Consider the following 21,735-nt stretch of genomic DNA (forward strand, 5'->3'; position numbering starts at 1 on the left):
AAATCAGTATCAAAGTAAATTATATGTGTTTATCTGTTGGAGAGATTGGAATTCTGCAAAAGAGGAGAGAGAAAGCTAGTATGTAAGTGAAGGAAGACATTCACTTTTTACTCTGTATTTCTTATGTTTGAATTTTTATAATGGGCTTTATTGGTTTTTTAATCCTTGAAGTGAAATGTTTATTAATGGCATTTTTTCTCAACTAAAGACTGAACAGGAAGGCTCGCCATCAGTGGTTAGAAAGTTAAATATTTTCTTTCTAGGAAGTTAATTACTTCAGTTAAAATATGGCAAAATGTACTAAGAACAAAATATGAAGCATGAAGCATACCAGCAATTTGGCTGTTGACAGTTTATGGTACTTTGATATGTAAAATAAAATATCCAGATATCACTCAGCCAGAATTTGCCTAAACCATAAGTCTTTATCATATAAAAGGAATTTCTTGATACACAAAAGGAGAACAGAATTACCAAAGCCATCCAACCATTTCAAGAAAACTCAGTTTATATAATACACAAAGACAGCTGCTTCACAAAACTTTGTATACAATTTTAACATGAGAAAAGCTAAAATTATATTTACAGAGAACAAATGTACTGTTAATGTATATTTTGATTATACTTTATAATTTACCCTTTAGAAATAGTTTCTGTGGGTATACACGGGTATAGTCTTCTGAAGGGAAGTGTAGCTTCAGCATATTCCTACACTGAGGATAAGATGCACACCCCCACATGTGTTATCTGTGTCATTTTTGTTAAATTCTGCCACTTAGCTGCAACCACATCAGCTCAGTGAGTTTCATACAGCATTGCATTAAGACTACTGTGAACAGGATTCCAAATACCAGAATGAAGTCAACCTGCAGCACTGCTCTCAGCTGTGCATCCCAGGGCTGTGGTCCAATCCAGCCAGACAAATCATGTGACATAGTAAGGATGTGCCTCAGGAGGCCAGCTGTCCTTATGGTTCTGCATTAACCCTCCTACTCAGACTGAAGCATTCACCCAGGCATTCCAGGAGCAATTGCACAGACTCCACCTTGGCCTGTGAGGCCACAATCTCGGACAGTGTATCCTCCACGTGAATTTAAGTGGACCTGAAACTTGCAGGAAAGAAATAGTATCATTGATCATTTTAGCTCAAGATAGGCACAAATTTCATACCAGTTTTTCAAGGTGGATGGTTTCCATTGTAAGGTCACATCCCTTAGGCTGTATGTAAATAACAAATTGGTTATCATCTCTCTAGTAAGCACACCCAAATAATCACGGTAGCTTCATCTTGGAGCAAGCTCCAATCATCCTAGACCTGCATGAGCTATTTGTGGTATTTCCTAATGCACTTGAAAGCCTATTATGCCAGGTGAAAGTCACTCTGTTTTCCAGCAATACAAGTTAATACCTACATTACAATTGTTAGGCCTTTCAAATGGGACCTCCATCAGCCAACGGCACAGATAACAGTGTCTCCAGCATGACCTTCTGGGCAGCTGAGAAGCCTGAGTTCTCAGTTCAGTTTAACAATTGAGTTTAGTCCTTGTTTTTGCAGAAAATGCCCCGAGGGAAGTCACCCAGCCTGTGCCCTTTATCCACACCACCGGGTGTGTGGCATTTGTCCATACCACAAATGAAAAAGGGACAGTTAGGAGAAGGGGTGTAGGAGAGAGAACTTGAAGCCTGGGGTATGCTGACAGGTGTTTTTTGTTAAGGAAGGATTTCTTCAGGATCTGGGGGCCATCCTTTGCTGTTTTCACAGACTTAGTAAGGTTAAGAAGTTGTTCAGTCACTGAGTCATGTCCAGCTCTTTGTGACCCCATGGACTGCAGCATGCCAGTCCCCTCTCTCCTTCACTGTCTCCCAGAGTTTGCTCAGATTCATGACCATTGAGTCAGCGATGCTATCTAATCTAATCCTCTGCTGCCCCTTTCTCCTTTTGCCTTCAGTCTTAGCCAGTATCGGGGTCTTTTTCAATGAATTGGCTCTTTGCATCAGGTGCCCAAAGTATTGGAATTTCAACATCAGTCCTTCCAGTGAATATTCAGGGTTGATTTCCTTTAGGATTGACTGGTAAAGAAGACTGGTAAGCAAGTCTTGAATCTTCTGTGAGGTTCAAGAAGGTGGCAGGAGATAGACAGGTGGCAGGCCCAGCAGTCAGTTGAATTTGAGATGCTTGTAACAGTTTGGGAAACCTCACCAGGGTGTTTTTAAGCTTGAGGAAAGCTCCAGGGGTAGTCCTGAAAGACAACAATCAATGTCCCTTTCATCCCCATAAGTTCCTGGAGTTAAACATGCTCTTTCCTGTTGCTTTCTCTCCATGTATTCATAATATATATCCTATTCCAGCAGCTGTAACTTCATCTTTTCGCTAGCTGACCATTACTTGCACCCAGACCTTTCATCCAGGCAGGTTGGGTACAAGCAGGACAAAGGTATTTTTATAAAACCTACGGAGACCCGTCATGCCCCCCTCTTTGGCTCCCCACTACAGAGGGACTCAGCAAACACTGTGCTCAGCCAATTAGTCATATTTATCTAAGATCATGTCATCGAAATAAACCCATTTTTGTAAACCAGAGTAATTTGAATTCCCTGTCTGCTTTTACATGCTGCCTCCAGAAGGTTTACCAACCAGACTTGCCTGATTGCCAATAGGGAAAAGAGGAAGCATCACACTCAGTGGTCAAGAAGAACTTCAGAATCTCAAAAGAGCTTTATATAATCTCCCAACACTTTTGTTCTGACCCTTTATTCTTTACCCAGGAAACAGCTGAGAGGAGATGGTCCCTTTTTGAGGACAACTGTGTTCCTTGACCAGACTGCCTTACCAAGGTGTATGGACCAGAAGAAAATGAAGGAGGCAGAGCCAGACATCTTTTGAGTCAATTTTTGACAAGAAAGAATCCCTGAATTCTCAACAGTACCAAATCCCACTGAACTGCAGGGAGTGTTCAAAGCCTGCCGAATACCTGACTACCAGCCCATTGTTGAATTGTTTTGCAACAAAAGGCACCCCATTGCCAGACTGAAAGTCATCCAGAAATATAAGCCAAAATAAAACAAATTAGTTTCATGACCCACTGAAACGGTAACACATAGGCTAAAGAAGTATTAGTAAGCAGTGAGGCACCACCGATAACCCCAAGAAGAGGTCAAAGGTCAGCTATAATCAGTGTGTCAGGACCAAGTTTGGGCGATGCCCTGGCCATGTGGTTGCCTCTGCTGTCAGATAACTAGGTCAGCTTTAGTCAGGACTCAGAAGTTTGGCATGCAAGGGTAGCCTGTGGATCAAAAACATAAGTTCTTTTACTTTGTGTCCAACATAATGGTTGATGTGTCACCTGTCTCGTCTAATGACGGTTCAAGTAAGCAACGCTGACAGTCTGGCAGTGCAGGCTCAACCAGCAGCTTGATTCCAGTCAGTTTCAGCAGCAAATGGGTCCCCCTACATGCATGACTCAGACAGTTCAATCAGCAGGCACTATTTGTTTCCTAGGTTAGCAGTGCCAAAGGGGTTTGTCTTGAATCTTCCAGTCTGTGGTTTTTCCAAGTGACAGTCCAAATAATCAGGCCATGGCCACAACCCAAGAATCAGTAAAAATATAATGAGATTTATCAAGTGTCATATTTGCCAGAGCTATAATCATGACCTTGAGTTTCTTGAGCAGAATGACCCTGTCCACTTTGAATTCTGAATAAGCTGGCCCTGAGCCTGACCGTTTGCAGCTGCCCAGTGGACATCACCACATGTCAGCTTAGCCAAACCATCAGTGAAGCAGGCCCAGACATTATGGGGAACCTCTGTGAATCAAGGGTGCTGTTGAGCCAGCAACTTTGCTACAGGTGGGGAGTGGAATAGCTGCCATTTTTTCATGTCGTGCCAAGATGCTTCTGGGGCCAGGCTGGCTGCATGTTCGAAGGTACCATTTCCATTACTGGATCCTTTTCACTTTGTTAGTCACCGAGTCTGTCGATCTATCCCAAAATGGAAATACCAGGACAGAGAATCACAGTTCCTCCAGGGGTCAGGCACTCAGTTTCAATAAGAGCTCAACAGTAAGCTGGCAGTTGCTTTCAGAAGAGATAAAGCTGGTAGCTGTGTCTGGGAGGCAATGAATCTCACCCCTAAGGGGCACCTCCACGTGGAGGCCACCTCCCTTTGCTGGAAGCTCCTGTTAGCAGCAGCATCAGTCACAGAGACTTGTAGCTCAAAGGGATCATTGAAGATGTAGGGCCCTGGAAGTATCAGCACCTCTCAACATGGAGCTCTTCCCAAACAGGAAGAACCCCTTTTGAATCTTATCGGCATTTACAATATAAGCATGTAAAACATAAATACCAATTACACATTCAGCAGTGGAAGCCAGATAATAATACATTGAATACATTCAATAATACATTGAATCAACACAGAGGACTCCACTCTGTGGGTCATATTAACTTCCCTTTGTTACTGTGAACTCTGTCCAAACCCCAGCAGTTGAATTTGGCCATACACTCACTGATGGGACCCAGTTGAATGGTAAGGTAGTTGCCAGTATCCACTAGAGCCACAAAAGTTTGAATTGCTTCTCTTCCTGACATTCCCTAACCTATTTGATAGATTGTGACTTCTCATCCTTTTTGGGAACACAGCAATGTTACCTAGCCCCTAACCGTCTTGCTCCTTAAATCAGCTGAGTGAAAGGAGATAGGAGGGTCACAGGGGTGTGATGAGGGAGACTGACTCCACGCAGTAGCAGTCAAGAAGTCACGTTTCAGTTTTGGGAGGCGTGCAATAATTAATTTAGATTGTTGGAGTCTGTTTCTTGGTCTTTAGGGGATCACCCTCATTAGCATTGTCAACCAAGTGTAAGACAATAGAAGCCTGAATAGCAGTCAATGACCTATCTGTGGTTTCCAATGGGAAATAGTCTCAGAGAAATTTTCCCAGAGGGCCAAAGCTCCCTGAAAGCAGGCAGGGCCCACTGCAAAAAAGTAAAACAAAGCTCCAAGGCCTTTTACTCCTTTCTTCAAATAGATCTAAGTTTGGCATAAGAGACTGCAAGACGGTCTGAGCCATAAGCCAGCCCAGCTGTTCTCTTCCTCCCTAGGGAGCATCCGTGCAGGATCCTCCCCATCTACCAGATGAACCAGAGAACATTCTAAAGACTTGCCTGAAATCTCCTCAAAGGAACTGTGAATTTCACTCCTTTTATATTCAAGGCAGGTACTTGTCTCTGTAACTGTTATCTGAAAGAGAAAAGATCCTTCTGCTCGTACAGAATGAATGTTAGTATCAGTTATTCTAAAGGGGTGGGCCCACGACTGAGATTGACCAAGGTCCTTCCACTGGAGGAGAATTAGCGATGAACAGGGTACCAATTGGATAGTTGTCTGGATCCCATTCGTTATTGCAGAGCCATGCAAGGAGACAGGTGGCTTGTGGCCAAAGAACTCCAAACTCTTTGAAGGGTTTCAGCAAAACACTTTTAAAGGCAAGGTGAGGGAGGGGTGTGGTTAGTTGTGGCAAACTTCTTGGTGTAGGAATCCTCTGTTCTTGCAGCTGCCCATGTAGGTCAGGTCAGTATGTTCCTATAAATCTCCAACAAGACAACTGTTACTCTCTGCTCTGCAACTTTTTTATCTCTGTAAACAGAGGTCAGAGCCCTGAGAATAGACTGTCCTCTATAGTTCAGGGTATAGGCAACAGTGGTGCAGAGCCAGCATGACTCGGCACAGGAAGAAGACTAGATCCAATATGGAGTCAGGTTTGTTCCTCTCTATTATGTAATTTCTCCTTGTCCAGAGCAACTAAACTGGAAGACCATTTGACCATACAATTTGTTCAGTGTGTTTGCTGCCATTTCCCTTGGACTTCCCTCAAATTCTGCTCACCACCCTGCAAAGCTTTGTTCTTTCCTTTCTAGAAAATGAGTGAAATTTGATTTGAAATATTGGGTGGATATTTTACTAAAATGTAAAATATTTTAAAATACACTTTCTTTGTGCTTATATACATTACCTTTGTGATATGATTTGGACCTTTTAGTCCTGGATTGGTTGCAAAGCCATATGTGATTTTTATATTGGGAATAGAATTAATGGGTCTATGATGAATAGTGGACATCCTGTTTTGAAGAAATCATATTTTGGGCAAAATGCCCATAAGAGACATGTTTTTGCCAATAGTTTAGTTCAGAGCCTCTGGGATCTTTCTTTCGTTTTTTTTTTTTTTTTTAAGAAATGATGAGAAAGTTTGATGCTTTTTTATTCTATTTTGAATTCACTTTAGAGCTGATTTCAAAACAGCTTGTTATTTCAGTTTTTGTTATTATAAAAAAATTCATACTTATTTGTTTGTTTTATTTTGGCATTTCACTACCTACTCTTAAGGCCATAGTATTATTTTAACTAAAAATTCACTCTGTTTTCATTTTCTGTTTCTTTCTTCCCACTTCAATTTTTTTCTAGTCAGTTGATGGTTTGTCCAATAGAAATTATAGAAACATTTGACATATTAGTTACTTGACATATTAATTTTGGCCACTTCTGGTATGCTTTCTTTTGCCAATGAAATTATTTAAAAATTGGGTGCGGGTGTTTCTGAGCAACAGAAGTCTTTCCCTTGGGCATTAAGTATTAAGCCATTTTCTCTATCATATAGCAAGAGAGAAGTTTTAAAACCTAAGTTCACAGCATGCAATTTGTAGAAGCAAATAAATGGTTCTCTTTAAAAATTTCACTTCAACAGCAATAAATCTCTAGTCAAATTTCAAACCAGAATTTTTAAATGACAAATGAAAAAATATACTGATTTCAAGTAGTAGCTAAAATTCTTTTTTTTCCTTAATTAACATTTAATTAATTAAGTTTCACTTAATTAACATTTAATTAATTAAGTTTAACTTAATTAATTAACATTTCTTAATTATCCTATAAAACATCAAGTGAGTTTTAAGGCAGCCAGTTAACATTGTCTTGGTTCTGCCATAGCCTCAAGGAGTTTTTACTGTGCTGGAGGGAATTCAGAGATGATGGTTTTACACATACTGAAACAGATCCAGAGACAGTCAGTGATGTACACATAGTCCTGAATAAGCAGGACCGAAACTTTCATTATGCCACATTATATCCAGAAGGTATAGCTAAATATTCACATAAATTTCAAACAGTTTAGCTTCAGAGTCATTTTCCTTCCTTTGTAGACATTTCCTATTCAGGCTCCTTTTGGCCCCATTTCTACCATTTTGCTAAATGAATGTAGTGGTCTCTGCCTCAGTGTAATAGCAGACTCAGCCTCATTTTAAGTACTGGCACAGGTTTAAGACTTTGTAATGACTTCTATCTTTACATCAGAGCCATTTCTATCAGAGTTCTAATTTCCGAATCCCATAACTGACTCCAGTCTTTATCTTATTTGATATCTTCATAGAACGTGACACTTTGATTAACCCCTGATTCTGGTGACTCAAGTCTTCCAGCCTGAAGACTGTATTCTCTCTCTGGGTGATCTTCTACTTTTATGGCTTTGAAAAGCTGGCTCCATAGCTACACCTCTGGTCCCAGGCTCTCATTGTCACTCCACATCTGTGTTTTACACTTCCTGCTGGAGTTTCCCACCTGGTTGTCAGACAGCCAAGATACATCTTGTATTTTCAAAACATTGCAAAATTTTCACACTTTCCAAATGTGATTTGAATTAAAAAAAAAATATCTCCAAGTTTCTGTTCCCTCACCTGTAAATGGATTTGTTAGATTATATGTAAAGAGCCCAGCACAGCAAGTGGAAAATTATTACTTTGTTGTCCACTCTAGAACCTACTTCTGTCGTGATCTGCTTTCCATGACCTTCCTTCTGCATAATAATATCTTTGTGTCATCCCTACTCTTCCCCCTCTCTCATCTTTTCATCAAGTCAATTAACAAAGCCTTCTGATGTTATATCAATGAGAGATGTTTCCGTTTTGGCCTCTAAACCAACCTCATCATCTCTGCCTTAGTTCTGGTGATCAGTCTGCCTCTGGTCTCTTTTGTCTGTTCATTCTCCAGCATGCCGTCGGAGTTAATGGCCACCTCTTCTACCTAACAACCCCGCTGTTTGGGCAGGCTTCCCACTGTATTTAGAGAAAAATTAAAGTTTTTTTTTTTTTTTTTATCTAAGCAGTAAATCCCTTTACAACATCAGATCAGATCAGTCACTCAGTCGTGTCCGACTCTTTGCAACCCCATGAATCGCAGCATGCCAGGCCTCCCTGTCCATCACCAACTCCTGGAGTTCACTGAGACTCACTTCCATCGAGTCAGTGATGCCATCCAGCCATCTCATCCTCTGTCGTCCCCTTCTCCTCCAGCACCCAATCCCTCCCAGCATCAGGGTCTTTTCCAATGAGTCAACTCTTTGCATGAGGTGGCCAAAGTACTGGAGTTTCAGCTTTAGCATCAGTCCTTCCAAAGAAATCCCAGAGCTGATCTCCTTCAGAATGGACTGGTTGGATCTCCTTGCAGTCCAAGGGACTCTCAAGAGTCTTCTCCAACACCACAGTTCAAAGGCATCAATTCTTCGGTGCTCAGCCTTCTTCACAGTCCAACTCTCACATCCATACATGACCACAGGAAAAACCATAGCCTTGACTAGATGAACCTTTGTTGGCAAAGTAATGTCTCTGCTTTTGAATATGCTATCTAGGTTGGTCATAACTTTCCTTCCAAGGAGTAAGTGTCTTTTAATTTCATGGCTGCAGTCACCACCTGCAGTGATTTTGGAGCCCAAAAAAATAAAGTCTGACACTGTTTCCACTGTTTCCCCATCTATTTCCCATGAAGTGATGGGACCAGATGCCATGATCTTCATTTTCTGAATGTTGAGCTTTAAGCCAACTTTTTCACTCTCCACTTTCACTTTCATCAAGAGGCTTTTGAGTTCCTCTTCGCTTTCTGCCATAAGGGTGGTGTCATCTGCATATCTGAGGTTATTGATATTTCTCCCGGCAATCTTGATTCCAGCTTGTGTTTCTTCCAGTCCAGTGTTTCTCATGATGTACTCTGCATAGAAGTTAAATAAACAGGGTATAGCAAGAAGAGATAAGAAAGCCTTCTTCAGGGATCAATGCAAAGAAATAGAGGGAAACAACAGAATGGGAAAGACTAGGGATCTCTTCAAGAAAATCAGAGATACCAAAGGAACATTTCATGCAAAGATGGGCTCGATAAAGGACAGAAATGGTATGGACCTAACAGAAGCAGAAGATATTAAGAAGAGATGGCAAGAATACACAGAAGAACTGTACAAAAAAGATCTTCACGACCCAGATAATCTCGATGGTGTGATCACTGACCTAGAGCCAGACATCCTGGAATGTGAAGTCAAGTGGGCCTTAGAAAGCATCACTATGAACAAAGCTAGTGGAGGTGATGGAATTCCAGTTGAGGATATTCCAAATCCTTAAAGATGATGCTGTGAAAATGCTGCACTCAATATGCCAGAAAATTTGGAAAACTCAGCAGTGGCCACAGGACTGCAAAAGTTCAATTTTCATTCCAATCCCAAAGAAAGGCAATGCCAAACAATGCTCAAACTACCGCACAATTGCACTCATCTCACACGCTAGTAAAGTAAAGCTCAAAATTCTCCAAGCCAGGCTTCAGCAATATGTGAACCGTGAACTTCCTGATGTTCAAGCTGGTTTTAGAAAAGGCAGAGGAACCAGAGATCAAATGGCCAACATCCGCTGGATCATGGAAAAAGCAAGAGAGTTCCAGAAAAACATCTATTTCTGCTTTATTGACTATGCCAAAGCCTTTGACTGTGTGGCTCACAATAAACTGTGGAAAATTCTGAAAGAGATGGGAATACCAGACCACCTGACCTGCCTCTTGAGAAATTTGTATGCAGGTCAGGAAGCAACAGTTAGAACTGGACATAGAACAACAGACTGGTTACAAATAGGCAAAGGAGTTCGTCAAGGCTATATATTGTCACCCTGTTCATTTAACTTTACAATATAGTACCTAGCTACTATTTCAGTGTTATCTCCTGCCCTTCCTTTCTCCCAAGTCACAGGGCATGTGAATACACACAGACACAGACACACACACTCACACACGATATTTCTGCCACACCAAAATTCCTTAAACACACCAAACCTTTTCACAACTTTGGTTCAGTTCAGTCGCTCAGTTGTGTTCTACTCTTTGTGACCCCGTGGACTGCAGCATGCCAGGCCTCCCTGTCCATCACCAATACCCGGAGTTTACTCAAACTCAGGTCCATTGAGTCAGTGATGCCATCCAACCATCTCATCTTCTGTCATTCCCTTCTCCTCCCGCCTTCAATCTTTCCCAGCATCAGGGTCTTTTCAAATAAGTCAGTTCTTCACATCAGGTGGCCAGAGTACTGGAGCTTCGGCTTCAGCATCAGTCCTTCCAATGAATATTCAGGACTGATTTTCTTTAGGATGGACTGGTTGGATCTCCCTACAGTCCAAAGGACTTTCAAGAGTCTTCTCCAACACCACAGTTCAACTTTTCCTTTACCTATTACCTTTAGCACAGCTTTACCTTTAGCGTATTCTTACCTCCACTTGGAGTACTCTCTCCTCCTCCTTCAACTGACAAACTCTTAACACTTAAGACACAGATTGTGAGTGGCCCAATCCTTGCCCACTTGTCTTTGATAGAAGAACGTGTTGTGTTCTGCATATTTCTGTATTTATTTGTTGTATGTTGGTCCCACCAACTGTGAATTTTGAACTCAAAGGCAAGGGGTATTTTTTTTTTCCTTCTTCTTCAGTACTTCCCTGGTGGCTCAGACAGTAAAGAATCTGCCTACAATGCAGTAGATCTAAGTTCGATCCCTAGGTCAGGAAGAGCCCTTGGAGAAGGAAATGGCAACCCATTCCAGTATTCTTGCCTGGGAAATCCCATGGACAAAGGAGCCTGGAGGGCTGCAGTCCATGGGGTCACAATGAGTCGGACACAACTGAGTGACTTTCACACCTAGTAAAGTGACTGGCAATAGAAAAAGAACAGACAACAGAAAAGCAATATAAATGGCTGATAACATAATTACCATTTCCTGCTGGCTTCTTTAAGTGTTAGATTTCTTTGGATGTCCTTTTCCATTTATTTATAAGAACTTACTGGGAATTCCCTGGCAGTCCTGTGGTTAAGACTCCCTACTCTCACTGCCGAGAACCTAGGTTTGATTCCTCATCCAGAACTAAGACCGCATAAGGTGCACAGCATGGCCAAAAAGACTAAGGATTCAGGGATATGGTCCTTTCTTTAACATTAGTTTCTCATGAGGTTAGATTTAATTTTTAGGAAGACAACATTTTACAGTCAAAATGTTGGTAAATATATACTGCTTGCATTCTCCTCTCCACCCCACCCCAGCAGACATGGACCATCAGGCGAGGCATTTTTCCCTGAGAAGCCAGGTAGCTTCTTCCCCCTTCTGGACACAGCACTCCGAGGAGCCACTATATCCTGAATATGTTGGCAGCTGATATGGACCTGATATGGAGTTAAAAAATACAGGGTGAAATGAATACAGGTTGAACTGAAATCCTGGTCCAGCTTCGTGGCTAACAACTCCGAAATCCATGTGATATATTTTGTGTGGTGTCTTGCATGACGTAGATATTCAACAGGTATCCTTCTTTTAGTGACTATTCGTTACCGAACTATTTCCCCCTCATTTTATCTATTCAATCATCAAGTAGGCAATTTCCAAACTACTTTGGATGGTTGATATAAGAAAAAAAAAACACACATAAGGAATTGAGTTAACTAGGAAAAACATTTAAGTAATAAATAAGGAAGAGTTTTGTTCAGTTAAAATTTTGTATACGAAGAAGTAGTTAACTTGGAAAACTAATTTAGTGTCTTCTGATTGAGTTATAACAATTAGGAAGGTAGGACAGATCAGTGTATATTAAATTTATATAAAAAACAGTTGCAAGTACCATGCAAATAACTTTTTTCCTGAACTATTTGAGAGTAAGCTGCCAACAAGATGCCCCATCATTTCCAATACTTTGGTGTATATTTTCTACAAACAAAAACATTCTGCAGATCCATAATAATCAAGAATTTCATATAACCATATTAATTGAGAAGTTCAAAATAATACATTACTTCTATTTAATTCTCATTAGATTAGGTACCCATTCAAGTTTCATGAAGTGTTCAATTATATCCTTTATAGTGAAAAAAAAAAATCCACACCAGATAACTCATTACATTTAGTCACTATGTCTTTTTAATTGCCTTTGTCCTGGAGAAGTTCCTATGACTTCCTTGACTTCTGACACTTTGATACTCTTGAAGCTTTTGGTTGGTCTTGGTCTTCAGCCCTGTTCCTGGCTGGTTTAGTTGCTAAGTCTGACTCTGGCTACCCCATGGACTGTAGCCCACCCGTCTCTTCTGTCCATGGGATTTCATAGAACAGAGTGGGTTGCCATAGGCCAGTTATTCTTGTAAACTGAGTTATTCTGATGTTTCCTCACAATTACATTTGGGCTAATTACTCTTATGCAGAAATATACAATTGTCAATGTTTACTCCTCATTGTATCTTATCAAATGGCTAATGGTTTCAATATAGCCCATATTTAGATATGTTTATTTTGATCATTTTATCAGTAGGGTGACTTAAGTATTATTCACTATAAGGTTCAGTTCAGTTCAGTTCAGTCACTCAGTCGTGTCCGACTCTTTGCGACCCCATGAATCGCAGCACGCCAGGCCTCCCTGTCCATCACCAACTCCCGGAGTTCACTCAACTCACGCCCATTGAGTCAGTGATGCCATCCAGCCACCTCATCCTTTGTTGTCCCCTTCTCCTCCTGCCCCCAATCCCTCCCAGCATGAGAGTCTTTTCCAATGAGTCAACTCTTCACATGAGGTGGCCAAAGTACTGGAGTTTCAGCTTTAGCATCAGTCCTTCCAAAGAACACCCAGGACTGATCTCCTTTAGAATGGACTGGTTGGATCTCCTTGCAGTCCAAGGGACTCTCAAGAGTCTTCTCCAACACCACAGTTCAAAAGCATCAATTCTTTGGCACTCAGCTTTCTTCACAGTCCAACGCTTTTGTACATTTTGCAATTAATAAGTATTTTGTGGAAGAGGTAATATGAAACCATGACAATGTATTATTCTTCATCAAAGTTTTAATTTGTTTATTTGCTTATATCAAAATCAAATCATGGCTTCCTATATTATTCGGTGGGTTGTAATATGATGCTGTCATTTCCTTTGGATATTGAAAATTTTCCCAGAATTGGCCAGTGAGTGCCTTTTTGAGTTGGCCTCAATGTTCTTTTCACAAGTTCCTTTCCTTCTTTGAACATTGTGTTATTTTACAGCTCACAAAAGATGTATCAGGCACATCCTGTATTTTTCTTGCCCAAGCCACCAAATCAATTATTTCTCCAAAGACTCCTGGTTCTGATTTAGTGTAACATAAAATCCAGAAACCAAGAAGATCTGAACACTGAGTAGACTCATTCTTTAGGATATTTGTTTTCAGGACCTAGTGGAAAGAACTGGGGATGAATTTATGTATATACATACACACATTAATAACTGTATTTAGGTATATGTATATATACTTATGTATGAGAGTCCCTTGGACTGCAAGGAGATCCAACCAGTCCATTCTGAAGGAAATCAGCCCTGGGATTTCTTTGGAAGGAATGATGCTGAAGCTGAAACTCCAGTACTTTGGCCACCTCATGTGAAGAGTTGACTCATTGGAAAAGACTCTGATGCTGGGAAGGATTGGGAGCAAGAGAAGGGGACAACAGAGGATGAGATCACTGGATGCCATCACTGACTCGATGGATGTGAGTCTCAGTGAACTCCGGGAGTTGATGATGGACAGGGAGGCCTGGCATGCTGCGATTCATGGGGTTGCAAAGAATCAGACACGACTGAGCGACTGACCTGATCTGATCTGATATTCTATATTATCTATATATACATATAAGTATTGTACAATATATTAATACATACATTTGCATATATTTATATTATATAAATACATATATTACATATATGCATATATGGGATGAGTTCATACATACCTCTAATTCCAATAAAAGTGATTATTCTACTCCTGAGTTGTTTTAGAGCCAAATTTTACCATCTCCCAATTGTGAATTTTATAGAAATTTTGAAAGCTGATAGCTTGACATTGGTCATGGTTGGAGTCTTTACACCATGGAAGCTGTCAAACACTCCCCTCTATGTGACTGATCTGTAATTTGCAACTGAAACACCCATCTTGCTTCTGAACACCAGACCAAAATTTCCTTGCCAGATATCTATCTGCTCATTGACTTCATCTCGTGAGCATCAACTCCAGGGTTAGAAGTCTAATCATTTTTTCCCCCCAGTTCTGCTTCTACTCCCGATATTCACCTTATAGCTAAGAAGATAGCTTTATCCCAGCCCCATAAACAAGAAACAATAAAATCATTTTCATTCACTTCTCAATCTAAACCTTCCTAAATCTAGTCCTCAAATTCTGTGGAGTCCATCTCTGAAACATTTCTTATATGTCTCTCTTTATTAACCCCTGTCATCATAAGCACAGCCTTATTTTTTGTCTTTGCTTTTTTCTTGCATGGTCAACTGAATTCATAAACTTGTTACCTTGAATGAGAGATAATGTATGATAATGGAATACCTTTTGACTTTTTTCTGAAATGTGTTAAAGTTTAGAATTATCAGTACAGAGTGACTTTGGCTGCAGAAATCCTGATCAACTGTGACTCAAACAGTTAAAACAGTTATAAATCTCACAAAGAAAAGTTGGGAAAGTGCTCGCTGGTTTGGTATAGCTGTCCAATGCTGTCATTAAGGATCGAGCCTTCTCTATTTGTTCACTCTGTCATGCCTAGCATGTTGGCCTTTTTCCTGACCCTTGTCACCCTATAGTCACAAAATGACTGCCAGAGAACAAGACAGTTTATCCTCACACCACAGCAATATGTGCAAGAAGAAAGAGAAGGAACAGAACAAGAAAGACTTCATCACTTGTCTTTTTACAATCAACGTAATCTCTCCCGGAAATCTCCCAACAGTCTCCTCCTTCCATAGGAGTTTTCAGAACTATGCTACATGGCCCCAGCTCCCTTAGAAATAAAGTCATACTTAGTCAAAGCTCTCTGACTTTGTTAACAATATATATACTTTTAATCAGAAGTTTACAGCAACTCTTTCTGTTGGGTAAATATGTAGAGAAAACCACAGCTGTTCTTTCTAAACTTGTTGACACCCTTATGCAGGGGTCCAATTCCACCAAGATGACAGAATATGTATTTATTAGTTCAAAGAGCATTCAATGGATATTATTGTAAATGCTAGGATATGGTGGTTAACATTACAGACAAAAATTCCTGCCCTGAAGGAGCTTGCATTCTAGTGACCAATCTGTGCTTCATTAGAGGAAATCTGAACCCAGATGATATTAGATCAGAAGATTTCTCAGAATTTCCTTTTCTTACTTCCTATCACTCAGCTTTCCTCTTCCAAACCAGGAGTCAGCTCTGACCTAAATTTGTATATTTGACCCTGACCTAAATTATATTTTTCCTGGCTAATATTTCTTAGTTTGTGAAGTGAATTTGGGCTTCTTCCTACTTTTAAGTACTAACACTTGCAATGCTATTTTTGCATCTTTTTCTTCCTTTTGGTCATTTAGGGTGTTGAGAATTGTGTAGTCTTGCACTTTGAACAGCCACCCTTCCTTAAATTTAGTATGTCCCACTGGGGACGAAACTTATACTTTAAATGGAAACTTTGGCTGTACGATATGGCTTTGGAAAATCGCCACAGGAATGTTTTTTGATTGTATAGGACTTGGCAATGAAAATAATTGGTTAAAGAAGGACATTAAAAAATAATCCTTGGATTTTGACACCTTGGAGAAGAAAAGAGGGAATGTTATTACATCACTCTTTCTCTATGATATGCTTTTCTTACAAAAGAACAGTGTCTATTTAACTAGATAATAACTTACTGCTTGATGTCTATTTTAAGAGGACATTTTATCAGTTTAGATGCTTTGGAACAGCATGTAATAGCAAACACTGACTCTGTCTTTGTCCATCTGGGCTGTTATAACAAAACACCACAGGCTGGGTGGCTTATAAAGAACAGAAATTTATTTCTCCTGGTTCTAAAGCCCAGAAGTCCAAGATCAAGGGGCCATCCTGGTTGCCTTTTGGTGGAGGTCCTCTTCTGGTTTGTGATGACTTTTCACTATGTCCTCATGACAGAAAGGTCAAGGGAGCTCTCTAGGGCCTTTTATAAGGTCATCATTCCCATTCATGAAGGTTCCTCCCTCATGACCTAATCACCCCCAAAGGTCCAGCCTCTTAATAGCATCACATAGGGCATTAGGAGTTTGTTTGCTGCTGGGGGTGGGGTTAGTGCAAACATTTAGCCTGATGTATATAGACTTTTTAGAAAAGATGTTTTAAATTTTCTTTCACTGGCTGTGTTGAGTCTTAGTTGCAGCACATTGAATCTTTGCTGTCTTTCGTTAAGGTGCAAGAACTCTTAAGTTGCGGTGCTCTGACTTAGTTGCCCTGCAGCATGTGGGATTTTAGTTCCCCATCCAGGGGTTGAACACAAGTTCCCTGCATTTCAAGGTGGATTTTTAACCACTGGACCGCCAGGGAAGCCCCCAAACAGACTTATAAACTGAGTAAATAAATACATGTGTTATCTCACATAATAAGAAGTCCAGAGGTTGCACTGGCTCCTCCACCACACAGCTAAGCTGTTAGGGACGCAGGTTCATTCCAACCCATGGCCCTAGCACCCTAAAAGGGCTGACTGTGCTCTCAGGCCAACTCCACTTTGACTGAGTGATGGCCTCAGAAGTGCCAGGAATTCCATTCAGATGCAACATCATCAAGTGAAAGAAGAAAAACCATCTTTTTTTCTTGAGTGAGAAACCTTCCTAAAGGTCCTCCCCTCTCCCCACACCGCAAGGCTCTCTTTTCATGTGTTACTGACTAGATTTGGGTCACGTCCCCATTTCTAAACCAGTTGCTGGCAAGAGAAGAGAAGTGGAGTTGTCAGGATTTGCTTAAATCAAGGTCCATTTCATAGAGCTGCGGATAGGAGCACTTTCTCATGATATGCTGTATGGAAAGCAGATACCTAAACTCAATTGGATTCTGCTAGGAAAGAAGAAGCTGGAAGGAGAGGAAATGGATGCTGAAGAAGCAACCACTAAGTAACTGCCAAGTAGGTTCTTAAGGGCTTCCCTGGTGGCTCAGCAGTAAAGAATCCGCCTGCACTGAAGCAGCCGCAGGAAACGTGGGTTCCGTCCCTGGATCAGGAAGATCCCATGAAGGAGGGCATGGCAATCTACTCCAGTATTCTTGCCTAGAGAATCTCATGGACAGAGAAGCCTGGCGGGCTACAGTCCATGGGGCCACAAAGAATTGAACTTGACTGAACGTGCACCCACAAGTAGATTTTTGCTATTTGCCCCGTTTAGCAATGTCAATCCAGTGGTCAAAAGAAAATTAGTTTAGCTAGGATTTTATTGTCCTGACTAGTTGTTTTCAATAGTGTCTAAAAGCAACATATGAGTGAAATATGTATGAAGTTAATCTCATATCATTAAAAAAATCTTAGGTGCAATTGTAATTAAAGTTTAGCAGACAACCTCTAATCCCCAAATGTAATACTCTGTCTCCATCTGTGTCTCTTTTCACCTTATTCTATTACATCTGTTGGTTTTTAATGCCTGAAGTGTTATCTAAATGTTCAGCTGACATCCACATTTGTTCAGTTTAAATCCCCCCTAATTGGTGCAAAGAAGCTTTCTAGAGTGCTGGTGGGAAGTTGTTTTCACTCAGGCAGCTCTAGAGGAAAAGCTTAATTCTGTGGGCAAACTGTGCCAAGGCAAGTCTTGGTCCAATCTTCATGCCAGGGTCATAGAATCCCACTTGGCCACCCACCCAAACATTGTTCTGATTCAGATGTCACTTTACAGGTTCTTTAAAAAAATTTACTTGTCAAAATTTACTTATATAAATCCCGGAAAATGGCTCATAAAACTACTAACAATGACAGCTAACTTGTAGAAAGGCATTTTAAAAGAAATATAATTCTACTTTTAAATTAGCCCCTCTTGCCAGTATATTGAAATGCTTGGAATTTTAAGTAAATCATCCTTAAGTTCCCTTAACAATTTTGTACAGATGGAGGGCCACGTGGGTGAATATCTTGCATGCATGGGGACGAGATCCAGATGACAAGAATGTAGAAAGGGTTGTTTAATACATTTTAGGGGAGAACACTGAAAACATCAAACAGTGTGATTACAAGCAATGGAAATAACTGTCCTAATGCTATCTGAAACAATGCAAGAATATGAAGCTATCAAAACCTGTGGCGTCTTCATTCAGTCTTTCCCTGATCTAAAAATATTTGTGTTTTCTTTCAAGAAGAGGTTAAGCTTGAATATATAAGTTTATTCAGACAAACATGTATGTTAATACACATAAAATTGTATGTAATGTGTTACATATATTACATACGTCATATACATGTATGTATATATATGCTTGTATGTATTCATATGTATGTAGGGTTTTTTAGAGGATGTATGGCACTGGTAATTGATGGAAAATGTTCCTTATCAAACTTCGTTTTCTTATTTTCTTAACAACACCACCAAAGTGAGAAAATATAAAATTAAAAAGGATCTTCATTTTTAAAACAGATGGGAAAAACACTCTCTGGGGAAATACAGCCAGACTGATGTTTTGTCTGCACCAACTTCTCTGCAGACTATCTGGCATTCCTTGACAAGCTTGGCACACTCCCCTTACTTGTTGAACATCAATATCTATGGGCAACTGCATATATATTCTCATAAGGGTAAAGGTTATGTCAAACAATCACCAATAAATATGTGTATGTAATTATTTCTATGTGCTGTATACCAGCTGCCTTATTTTCACTAAATACTAAGCTGTCTCAGAAATGCAGATTCTTTGATGCCCCATGCATAGAGAATACTTAGCATACACTTTTCATGGCACTGTAGAATTCGTCCATATACATAATTGAAATTCTATATGTCTCTACCACAGTTATTTTCATAAAACGGGCTGTCAGCTTTCAGGAGATAAGTTTTCTCTTAAAATTCTAAATCTTCATTTCTTCTGTGATGATACCTTTTTATTCAGAAATGAAGCTTTCCCTTTTAGATATATCACCTAAAATCTGTGTGAGGTTTTTAAGGAAGTATTTATTACACTGATTTGGAATAGAGTGGTGTTTTTTACTTCAGATGAGTTAGCTCTTCACTAAATAGGAATGCCCAAGCTCAGATAGCCTGATTACAATTCATTTACACATATACACACACTTTAAAAAAAAGTATAGCATGAAGTTGAACTTTTATCTTATGTCATATACAAAAATTAATTCAAAATGGATCAAAGAGCTGAACTATAAAATTCTTAGATGGAAACATGGAGGAAAGCTTCATGACATTTCATGTGGCAGTGATTTCTTGAATATGACACCAAAGGCAGAGGAAAAAAGTAAATTTAGAAAAGTGGACTGTATCAAAATTAAAATCTTCTGTACACTAAAGGACACAATCAACAGACTGAAAATGCAATGTATAGAATGGGAGAAAATATTTGCAAATTATATATCTGATAAGGGGTTAATATTCAGATTATATATAAAGAGCAACAACTCAACAACAATAATAAAATGATTTAATAATGGATAAAGGACTTACTTAAGTAGACATTTCTCCAGGGAAGATATAGAAATGTCCAACAAGCATATGAAGGATGCTCAACGTTGCCAGTCATTAGGAAAATGCAAATCAAAACCATAATGAGAGATCACCTCACACCCATTAGAATGGCTACTATCACAGACACACACACAAAAGGGAGGCAAGTGTTGGGAAGGCTGTGAAGAAACTGGAAGCTCTGTGTACTCTTGGTGTAAATGTAAAATGGTGCAGCTGCTATGGAAAACAGTATGACAGTTCCTCTGAAAATTAAAAATAGAATTGCTGTATGATCCAGCAATTTCCCTTCTGGGTATATGGCCAAAAGAACTGAAAGCAGAGTCTCAAAGAGGTATTTGTGTATTCATGTTCATAGCAGCATTATTCACAATAGCCAAAAAGGTGAAGCAATCAGTTGTCCACTGATGGATGAATAAAATATGGTATGTATATGTACAATGGAATAGTATTCAGCATTGGAAAGGAAGGAAATTCTAACACATGCTATAACATGAATGACCCTTGAAGACATTATACTAAGGAAACGTCAGTCACGGAGCAGTTAATACTGTAGGATTCCTCTTAAGTGAAGGATCTAGGGCAGCCAAACTCCTAGAAACAGAAAACAGGATGGTGGCTTAAAGAAGAATGAGAGAGAGGGGATGGAGGAGCTGTTGTTTAAAGGACATATATTTTCACTTTTGCAAGATGAAGAAGTTTGGGGAATAGGTTTCACAACAATGCAAATATAGTTAATCTGAAGTAATGAAGTGAAGTCGCTCAGTCGTGTCCGACTCTTTGCGACTCCATGGATTGTAGCCTAACAGGCTCCTCTATTCATGGGATTTTCCAGGCCAGAATACTGGAGTGGGTTGCCATTTCCTTCTCCAGGGGATCGTCCCAGCCCGGGGATTGAACCCAGATCTCCCGCACTGTAGGCATACGCTTTACCATCTGAGCCACCAGGGGAAGTCCAGTAGTTAACTCTACTCAACTATAAAATGGCACCCCACTCCAGTGTTCTTGCCTGGAGAATCCCAGAGACATAGGAGCCTGGTGGGCTGCCTTCTATGGGGTCGCACAGAGTCGGACACAACTGAAGCGACTTAGTAGCAGCAGCAGCAACTGAACTATAAAAATAGTTAAGATGGTAGTCATTCTGTTATTTTACCATCATCTAAAAAAAAATACACAGAATAACAAAACGCAATCAGATATAACAATGCAAAATGCTTTCCAAGCCAGTGATAACCTCTGCCTATAATCACTGCCATATAGAAAGGGGACAAGCTGTGCTACGCATTTTGAAGAAGAGATATGACATATTTGTGGGGAAAGACTGTCACACCTAAGGTTAGTCAAACTAGAGTTTAACCATGTTAAGTATTGTTATGTTGGGCCAAGATCGTTAACTGTTCTGGTCCTGAGTTCTCTTATATGTATATGACAAATATAACAAGCTTTATATGATTTTTTGAAGATCAGTTGATATACGTGTGTTTGTTCCAGTTTGGAACAAAGAAAATACTAATATATTGTTGTTTTACTATCATTATAACTGTTCTTCAAATAGAAATGCTTTTGCTTCAAGTCAAAATTATTTTGAACTTTGGAAAATAGCTAACATGCCAGAGCTTATATATAATAGATAGAATTTTAAGCCTAAGTTATTAAACTGATATATTACTAATGAGTCTCAAATGGTCTAAAGTATTAGATAACTTCTTTAAATAAGAGATTCTTTCTCTATAATCAAATCAATAAGACTTGTAGAATTCAGTGTAAAGAGTTTCACATTTACATATGCACAAAGAATTAACTAAAGATAATTGGAAATGTTATGTTTAAAACTAAAGCATATTTTAAATTATAAAAATGATAATGATAATCTACACATTGAACAAGAAAAAAAAGTTGCTTCCATGTAGGCAATGGCACCCCACTCCAGTACTCTTGCCTGG

The sequence above is a fragment of the Bos indicus x Bos taurus genome, chromosome 16 (assembly GCF_003369695.1).
Source record: "Bos indicus x Bos taurus breed Angus x Brahman F1 hybrid chromosome 16, Bos_hybrid_MaternalHap_v2.0, whole genome shotgun sequence".
NCBI classification, from domain to species: domain Eukaryota; kingdom Metazoa; phylum Chordata; class Mammalia; order Artiodactyla; family Bovidae; genus Bos; species Bos indicus x Bos taurus.